Raw genomic sequence first — 10,000 nt, 5'->3', positions numbered from 1 at the left:
TATTTCACGTGTAAAGGGATAAGCAGTAGGTGTATTTTTACGGTTTTTTGTCGTACTAGTCATCTATGTTGATTTTTTTTTGTGTGTGTTTTAACAAGGTTTAGTATTTAGTTTTATCTTTTTTTATTTGTTTTATTGGTTTATTTTGTTAGTTTTGTAACGCCCATTTAGGATTTTTATGTTATTTTATAGTTTACATTGTACTTTCTCCCATTAGATTGGATTGAGAATGGATTTAAGTTGATTAATCTAATAAATATGATGGTCCCAGCCCTGGTGTTTATCTTCTTGAAATGCGTGTTTTATTACGTGTGAATGTATAAGTAACAGATCTTCTATTCTAATCTTACTTGAAACAAAGTACTTTATTAATGATATCTCAGTGATTGTTTTTCTTTTTTATAGTATAATGACACCATTTAGAAAATACTTTTCAAATTGGTCAGTCAAATCGACCGAACTCCCTCTCTTTTATACCAACCATATATAAAAAAGCAGGAAAATGAAGACAAAGCTCCACTTTTAATTCAACTATATTAAAAAAAAAAAAAAAAAAAAAGCAGGAAAGTGAAGATCAAGCTCCACTTTTATTCCAACTATATTTAAAAAAATAAAAATAAAATAAAAAGCAGGAAAGTGAAGACCAAGCTCCACTTTTATTCCAACTATATTTAAAAAAAGAAAAAGAAAATAAAAAAGCAGGAAAGTGAAGACCAAGCTCCACTTTTATTCCAACTATATTAAAAAAAAGAAAAAAAAGCAGGAAAACGAAGACAAAGCTCCACTCTTATTCCAACTATTTTTGAAAAAAAAAAGCAGGAAAGTGAAGACCAAGGTCCACTTTTATTCCAACTATATAGAAAAAAAATAAAAAAGCAGGAAAGTGAAGATCAAGCTCCACTTTTATTCCAACTATATAAAAAAATAATAAATAAAAAGCAGGAAAGTGAAGATCAAGCTCCACTTTTATTCCAACTATATGAAAAAATAATAATAATAAATAAAAAAACAGGAAAGTGATGATCAAGCTCCACCTTTATTCCAACTATATTAAAAAAAAAGAAAAAGAATAGAAAAAAGCAGGAAAGTGAAGACAATGCTCCGCTTTTATTCCAACTATATTTTAAAAAATAAATTAATTAAATGAAAAAGCAGGAAAATGAAGACCAAGCTCCACTCTTATTCCAACTATATTTTAAAAAAAGCAGGAAAGTGAAGACCAAGCTCCACTTTTATTCCATATATAAAAAAACAAAAAATAAAAGAAAATAGCAGGAAAATTAAGAAAGTAAAAGAACATTATCACGAACGTGTTTTCTGTCCCAGCAAAACATGCCATCACTTCTACACACAATAGAAGGCTTTGGAGAAGAAAAAAAAACGACATTTATTCCATGCTTTGTGTGCGTTCATGCAATCTCTTTACTTTGCGATCTACAAAAACTAAAAGCATTGTGCTTGAGCAAACATGCGTTAAACCTCTTCCCAAAGTTTCTGGCGTTCTTTTCTCGGAAAGTGTAAATTAGAAAAATGTGTTTTTTTTTTTTTTTTTTTTTTTTTTTTTTTTTTTTTGGTCTAATGGAGTTGAGGTTAGAAATGTGGACAGAACATAATTTTGAATGCTACTTGAACTCTGCATAAGGACAGTAGATACGGCTATGTTCGCGGTGCAGCAAAAACAGGGAATGTGGTTTTAGTTGTTAATATTGTTGTTATCATTATCATCATTATAATTATTACTTTATTTCTATTATTATTATTATTATTATTATCATTATCATTATTATTATTATTAATTATTATTATTATTATTATTATTATTATTATTATTATTATTATTATTATTATTATTATTATTATTATTATTATTATTATTATTATTATTACTATTATTGTTATTACTATTATCATTATTATTATTATTATTATTATTATTATTATCATTATTATTATTATTATCGCTATTATTACTATTATCATTATCATTATTTATTATTATTATTATTATTATTATTATTATTATCATTATCATTACTATTATCATTATTATTATTATTATTATTGTTATTATCATTATTATTACTATTGTTGTTGGTAGTGGTGGTATTGTTATTATTATTTTTATTATGCTACGTTTACTATTACTTGTATTATTATTGTTATTGTTATTATTATCATCAATATTATTTATTATTCTTATCACTATCATTATTATTATTATCATTGATATTATCATTATTATTATCATTATTATCATTATTATTATCATTATTTTATTGTTATATCATTATCATTATCATTATCATTATCATTATCATTATCATTATCATTATCATTATCATTATCATTATCATTATCATTATCATTATCATTATCATTATCATTATCATTATCATTATCATTATCATTATCATTATTATCATTATCATTATCATTATTATCGCTATTATTACCACTATTATTATTATTGTTGTTCATACTGCTGCCCTAATTATTACTGCCAGAACCACAGCTTACCCCTACTATCACTTGTCATAACCATCATTAAAACACGTGATACCACCATTATCGCCTTTATCATTACAATCAAAGAAAAACAATTTGAATGAAATGAACATGTTTCCTGAAATTCCTTTCTACGCGACAATGTCAAGTCCTCATCTCACATCTGTCACTTCAAGATAGAAATCACCTCTCTCGTTATCTTCCCTGACCTCGTTTGACCTCGAAGCGTGCACCTCGTCTCCGTGACCTTGACCTTGATTGACATGATCATAGTGTGATGTTGATTGACACGGTTAAAAAAGGGGTGAAGAGAGAGGGTAGTAGGAAAGGAAGGAGAGAGAGAGAGAGAGAGAGAGAGAGAGAGAGAGAGAGAGAAAGAGAAAGAGAAAGAGAGAGAGAGAGAGAGAGAGAGAGAGACAAGAGAGAATGAGAGAGAGAGAGAAGGGGGGGGGGTGAGACGAGAAAGGGGTAGATGAGAGAGAGAAAAAATATGAGAGAGATGAGGGAGAGGAAGAGAGGATATGGAGGGAGGCATGAAGGGAAAAAAGGAAGAGGGAAGAAGGGAGAGAGAGAGAGAGGGTGAGAGAGAGAGAGAGATAGAGTAAAAGAAAGAGAGAGAGAAAGTGAGAGAGGGAGAAAGAGAGAATGGTGATAGTGATGATGATGATGATAATAACAACAATGATAGTAATAATAAAAACAACAGTAGCAATGCTGATGATGATGATGACGATGATGATGATTGTGATGATGATGATAATGAAACGATAATAACAATTATAACAATGAGAGTAATAATAATGACAATAATAGTATCCATGGTAAAAATAATAATAATTATAGCTATAATAAAAATGAAAATGTAATAATGATAATGATAATATAATGACAGCAATAATGATGATAATAATAATAATAATAACAATGATAATAATGATAATGACTGTTAATAATTACAGTAATAATAATAATAAAGTAATAATAACAATAATAATTATTAAAATGATATAATACTAATGATGACAATAACAATAATGATAATAATAAATGATAATAACAACAACAATAACAATATTACTAAGAATAACAACAGCAATAATAACAATAACAACAACAACAATAATAACAACAACAATAAGAACAATAACAACAACAATAACAACAATAATAACAACATAACCTAGAATAACAACAACAACAATAACAAAACTAAACAATAAGAACCCCAAAAAGGAAGCCAAAAAGTGCCAGAGGCGATAACCCCGCCAGCAATGTCGTAAAACCCAATGCCCTTTCCATCACATCTGCAGAACGACTATTTCCTTGGGTATCTTTCGTCGGGGGTCCAGGCGGGGGGTCGTCTCGTGCGTCGGTTTAGATTTGTGTGGGTCGGGTGGGTGTGAGTCGGGTGGGTGTGAGGCGGGTGGGTGTGGGTCGGGTGGGTGTAGGTCGGGTGGGTGTGGGTCGGGTGGGTGTGAGTCGGGTGGGTGTGGGTCGGGTGGGTGTGGGTCGGTCGGGTGGGTGTGAGTCGGTCGGGTGGGTGTGAGTTGGGTGGGTGTGGGTCGGGTGGGTGTGGGTCGGGTGGGTGTAGGTCGGGTGGGTGTGAGTCGGGTGGGTGTGAGTCGGTTGGGTGTGAGTCGGGTGGGTGTGAGTCGGGTGGGTGTGGGTCGGGTGGGTGTGGGTCGGGTGGGTGTGAGTCGGTTGGGTGTGGGTCGGGTGGGTGTGGGTCGGGTGGGTGTAGGTCGGGTGGGTGTGAGTCGGGTGGGTGTGAGTCGGTTGGGTGTGAGTCGGGTGGGTGTGGGTCGGGTGGGTGTGGGTCGGGTGGGTGTGGGTCGGGTGGGTGTGAGTCGGTTGGGTGTGGGTCGGGTGGGTGTGGGTCGGGTGGGTGTAGGTCGGGTGGGTGTGGGTCGGGTGGGTGTAGGTCGGGTGGGTGTGGGTCGGGTGGGTGTGTGTCGGTCGCGTGCGAGTAGGTCGGGTGCGAGTAGGTCGGGTGTGTGTCGGTCGGGTGTGAGTCGGTCGGGTGCGAGTCGGTCGGGTGCGAGTCGGTCGGGTGTGTGTCGGTCGGGTGCGAGTGGCCGGGTGTGTGTCGGTCGGGTGCGAGTCGGTCGGGTGTGTGTCGGTCGGGTGCGAGTGGTCGGGTGTGTGTCGGTCGGGTGCGAGTAGGTCGGGTGTGTGTCGGTCGGGTATGAGTCGGTCGGGTGTGTGTCAGTCGGGTGCGAGTCGGTCGGGTGTGTGTCAGTCGGGTGCGAGTCGGTCGGGTGTGTGTCGGTCGGGTGCGAGTCGGTCGGGTGTGTGTCGGTCGGGTGTGAGTCGGTCGGGTGTGTGTCGGTCGGGTGTGAGTCGGTCGGGTGTGTGTCGGTCGGGTATGAGTCGGTCGGGTGAGAGTCGGTCAGGTGTGTGTCGGTCGGGTGTGTGTCGGTCGGGTGTGAGTCGGTCGGGTGTGTGTCGGTCGGGTATGAGTCGGTCGGGTGAGAGTCGGTCGGGTGTGTGTCGGTTGGGTATGAGTCGGTCGGGTGAGAGTCGGTCGGGTGTGGGTCGGCCGGGTGTGTGTCGGTCGGGTGTGTGTCGGTCGGGTGTGTGTCGGTCGGGTGTGAGTCGGTCGGGTATGAGTCGGTCGGGTGAGAGTCGGTCGGGTGTGTGTCGGTCGGGTGTGTGTCGGTCGGGTGTGAGTCGGTCGGGTGTGTGTCGGTCGGGTATGAGTCGGTCGGGTGAGAGTCGGTCGGGTGTGTGTCGGTCGGGTGTGAGTCGGTCGGGTGTGTGTCGGTCGGGTGAGAGTCGGTCAGGTGTGTGTCGGTCGGGTGTGTGTCGGTCGGGTGTGTGTCGGTCGGGTGTGAGTCGGTCGGGTGTGTGTCGGTCGGGTATGAGTCGGTCGGGTGAGAGTCGGTCGGGTGTGTGTCGGTTGGGTATGAGTCGGTCGGGTGTGTGTCGGTCGGGTGTGAGTCGGTCGGGTGTGGGTCGGCCGGGTGTGTGTCGGTCGGGTATGAGTCGGTCGGGTGAGAGTCGGTCGGGTGTGTGTTGGTCGGGTATGAGTCGGTCGGGTGAGAGTCGGTCGGGTGAGAGTCGGTCGGGTGTGTGTCGGTCGGGTGTGTGTCGGTCGGGTGTGTGTCGGTTGGGTGTGAGTCGGTCGGGTGTGTGTCGGTCGGGTATGGGTCGGTCGGGTGAGAGTCGGTCGGGTGTGTGTCGGTCGGGTGTGTGTCGGTCGGGTGTGGGTCGGCCGGGTGTGTGTCGGTCGGGTATGAGTCGGTCGGGTGAGAGTCGGTCGGGTGTGGGTCGGCCGGGTGTGAGTCGGTCGGGTGTGTGTCGGTCGGGTATGAGTCGGTCGGGTGTGTGTCGGTCGGGTGTGTGTCGATCGGGTGTGTGTCGGTCGGGTGTGTGTCGGTTGGGTGTGAGTCGGTCGGGTGTGTGTCGGTCGAGTGAGAGTCGGTCGGGTGTGTGTTGGTCGGGTATGAGTCGGTCGGGTGAGAGTCGGTCGGGTGTGTGTCGGTCGGGTGTGTGTCGGTTGGGTGTGAGTCGGTCGGGTGTGTGTCGGTCGGGTATGAGTCGGTCGGGTGTGTGTCGGTCGGGTGTGTGTCGGTCGGGTATGAGTCGGTCGGGTGAGAGTCGGTCGGGTGTGTGTCGGTTGGGTATGAGTCGGTCGGGTGAGAGTCGGTCGGGTGTGGGTCGGCCGGGTGTGTGTCGGTCGGGTATGAGTCGGTCGGGTGAGAGTCGGTCGGGTATGAGTCGGTCGGGTGTGTGTCGGTCGGGTATGAGTCGGTCGGGTGAGAGTCGGTCGGGTGTGTGTCGGTCGGGTATGAGTCGGTCGGGTGAGAGTCGGTCGGGTGTGGGTCGGCCGGGTATGAGTCGGTCGGGTGTGTGTCGGTCGGGTATGAGTCGGTCGGGTGAGAGTCGGTCGGGTATGAGTTGGTCGGGTGAGAGTCGGTCGGGTGTGTGTCGGTCGGGTGAGAGTCGGTCGGGTGTGTGTCGGTTGGGTGTGAGTCGGTCGGGTGTGTGTCGGTCGGGTGAGAGTCGGTCGGGTGTGTGTCGGTCGGGTGAGAGTCGGTCGGGTGTGTGTCGGTTGGGTGTGAGTCGGTCGGGTGTGTGTCGGTCGGGTGTGTGTCGGTCGGGTGTGTGTCGGTTGGGTGTGAGTCGGTCGGGTGTGTGTCGGTCGGGTGAGAGTCGGTCGGGTGTGTGTCGGTTGGGTGTGAGTCGGTCGGGTGTGTGTCGGTCGGGTGAGAGTCGGTCGGGTGTGTGTCGGTTGGGTGTGAGTCGGTTGGGTGTGTGTCGGTCGGGTGTGTGTCGGTCGGGTGAGAGTCGGTCGAGTGTGTGTCGGTTGGGTGTGAGTCGGTCGGGTGTGTGTCGGTCGGGTATGAGTCGGTCGGGTGAGAGTCGGTCGGGTGTGTGTCGGTCGGGTATGAGTCGGTCGGGTGAGAGTCGGTCGGGTGTGCGTCGGCCGGGTGTGTGTCGGTCGGGTATGAGTCGGTCGGGTGAGAGTCGGTCGGGTATGAGTCGGTCGGGTGTGTGTCGGTCGGGTATGAGTCGGTCGGGTGAGAGTCGGTCGGGTGTGTGTCGGTCGGGTATGAGTCGGTCGGGTGAGAGTCGGTCGGGTGTGGGTCGGCCGGGTGTGTGTCGGTCGGGTATGAGTCGGTCGGGTGAGAGTCGGTCGGGTATGAGTTGGTCGGGTGAGAGTCGGTCGGGTGTGTGTCGGTCGGGTGTGTGTCGGTCGGGTGTGTGTCGGTTGGGTGTGAGTCGGTCGGGTGAGAGTCGGTCGGGTATGAGTCGGTCGGGTGAGAGTCGGTCGGGTGTGTGTCGGTCGGGTATGAGTCGGTCGGGTGAGAGTCGGTCGGGTGTGGGTCGGCCGGGTGTGTGTCGGTCGGGTGTGTGTCGGTCGGGTATGAGTCGGTCGGGTGTGGGTCGGCCGGGTGTGTGTCGGTCGGGTATGAGTCGGTCGGGTGAGAGTCGGTCGGGTATGAGTCGGTCGGGTGAGAGTCGGTCGGGTGAGAGTCGGTCGGGTATGAGTCGGTCGGGTGAGAGTCGGTCGGGTGTGGGTCGGCCGGGTGTGTGTCGGTCGGGTGTGGGTCGGCCGGGTGTGTGTAACACTAGCAATGCATAATTTGATTGATGATAAAATAGTAATAATAATAATATAAATAATAATAATAATAATAATGATAATCATTATTATTATTATTATTATTAGAGTAATAATTATAATAATAATAATAATAATAATAATAACAATGATAATAATAATAAGATAATTAATAATATTAATAATAATAATTTGAATAATAATAACAATAATAATATTCTAATGAATGAGAATAATAATAATACTAAAGGAATAATAATAATAACAATAATACAATTAATAATAATGATAATGATAATGTAATAGATAAAAAAAATATAATAATCTAATGAATATTAATGATAACATTAATCTAATGAATATGAGTAATGATAATGATTTAATGAATAATAATAATAATAATCTAATGAATATGAACAATAACAATAATCTAATGAATAGTAATAATAAAAAGAGTCTAATGAACCCGTCATATAGAAAGTACGCACAGCCCAGGAGCAGACTTGGCCCAACGTAAAGACACCACGCGGACGGCTCGGTAGGCCTACGAGACGCGAGAGAAGGAAGCTGAACAACTCTCAACTTATTCAGAGTGGAAAATCGGTCCCAACTCGCGCCAGGGAGAAGTATCGGAAGTTTAAAGTTGATTCCGGGGAGGACTAATTAGTATGCCTTTGGCCGGTCCAATTTCGGGGGGAGAGAGAAATGCGTTAGTGGGGGGGGGGAGGGTTCTTCTTTGGATGTCCCAGAGGGAGGAGGGGAAGGGAAGAGTAGGAGGGGAGGAGGGAGGGGGGTTGGAATGGGTATCTCCGGGTGAAAGGATAACCGATGGGGTGGTGTGTTTTACGAGGGTGGTCGGTCTAAGCAGGTGCTCGGTTTAAGTAGGTGGTCTGTTTAAGTGGGTGGTCGGTCTAAGTAGGTGGTCGGTCTACGCGGGTGGTCGGTCTAAGTAGGTGGTCGGTCTAAGCAGGTGGTCGGTCTAAGTAGGTGGTCGGTCTACGCGGGTGGTCGGTTTAAGCGGGTGGTCGGTTTAAGCGGGTGGTCGGTTTAAGTGGGTGGTCGGTTTAAGTAGGTGGTCGGTCTAAGTAGGTGGTCGGTCTAAGTAGGTGGTCGGTCTAAGCAGGTGCGCGGTCTAAACAGGTGGTCGGTCTAAGCAGGTGGTCGGTCTAAGTAGGCGGTCGGTCTAAGCAGGTGGTCGGTCTAAGTAGGCGGTCGGTCTAAGCAGGTGGTCGGTTTAAGCGGGTGGTCGGACGGCGCTGCTCTCTTTTTTGGTTCTTCTCTTCCTTCTTCCTCTGCTTTCTCTTCTTTTCTTGGTGATTCTTTTTTGGTCCTCTTCCTGCTTTTTCCTCCTCAACTTCCTCTTCCTCTTCTTTATTTCATTTTTTGCTTCTCCTCCTTTCTTCCTCTTCTTCCACCTCATTTTTTTCTTGTTCATCTTTTTCTTTTCCCTTTTTCTTCCGCCTTTCATACTATTTCCTTTTTTCTCCTCCTACCTCATCTTCCTTTCTGTCTTTTCTTTTTCTTCCTCTCCTTCTAGCTCTTCTTTTTCTTTCCCTACTTCTTCTTCCTCCTCTCCTTTTTATTTCTTCTTCGTCTTCCCTTTCTTCTACCTCGTCATATCCTGTTTCCCAAAAGACACACAGGATACTTATAAAATATCTGCTTAGAAACAGAAAATAAAAGAAGAAATAATAATAATAAGAAAAGCGAACGGTTGCTTGTTACTAATTACTATCATTTTTTGCTTCATTAAATTTTGAAGTCTAATTGCAAAAAAGTTTCAATTATCAGCAGTCATTAACGATTGCATTACCTTCCATTATCATTTCCAGGAGAAACGCTAATGACATATATGCAATTAACCGCCTCACGCGTAAATAATTAGCCCCATTTAATTAGGAAAAAAAATGAAAGGAGAATAAAAAAGGAGGAAAATTATCAAGCATTAACTTCTCGTCTCCCGCTCGGAAATGATGCAATTTTCCTCCTATCTTTTCCCCGGACAGACTCCATCCCGCGAGCTTCTGGAGCGAAATCCTCAACTAATCGTATTTTGGAATGTGTGTGGCCAGGTACTTCTTTTTTCCCCCGAGTTCTTGAGAAGGAAAACAGAAAACAGAAAAGTATGTAGCCCGGGTTGCTTATTTTTTCCCTATATTATTTAAGAAAATAGAAAACGGGCTTGAAGTATGAAGCCCGGGTTGCTTATTCCCCCCCCCCCCCCCCCGAGTTCTTGAGAAGGAAAACAGAAAACGGAAAAGTATGAAGCCCGGGTTGCCTTTTTTTCCTTCGAGTTCTTGAAAGAAAACGGAAAACGGGTTTGATGTTTGAAGCCCGGGTTGCGTATTTTTTCCATGAGTTTTTGAGAAAGAAAATAGAAAACGGGCTTGAAGTATGAAGGTCGGGTTGGTTATTTTTCCCCTGAGT

General features: G+C 44.9%; 1 protein-coding gene across 1 annotated transcript in view; it reads left to right on the top strand.

Annotated features, from left to right (window-relative positions):
• Positions 1-10,000, top strand: part of LOC113830618 (uncharacterized) — a 397,508-nt gene that overhangs the window by 139,134 nt on the left and 248,374 nt on the right. The gene's annotated exons all lie outside the window — the stretch shown is intronic.

The sequence above is a fragment of the Penaeus vannamei genome, chromosome 8 (assembly GCF_042767895.1).
Source record: "Penaeus vannamei isolate JL-2024 chromosome 8, ASM4276789v1, whole genome shotgun sequence".
In the NCBI taxonomy this organism is placed as follows: domain Eukaryota; kingdom Metazoa; phylum Arthropoda; class Malacostraca; order Decapoda; family Penaeidae; genus Penaeus; species Penaeus vannamei.
Note: the sequence above shows the minus strand (reverse complement) of the source record. Positions and strands in the feature narration are given on the sequence as shown.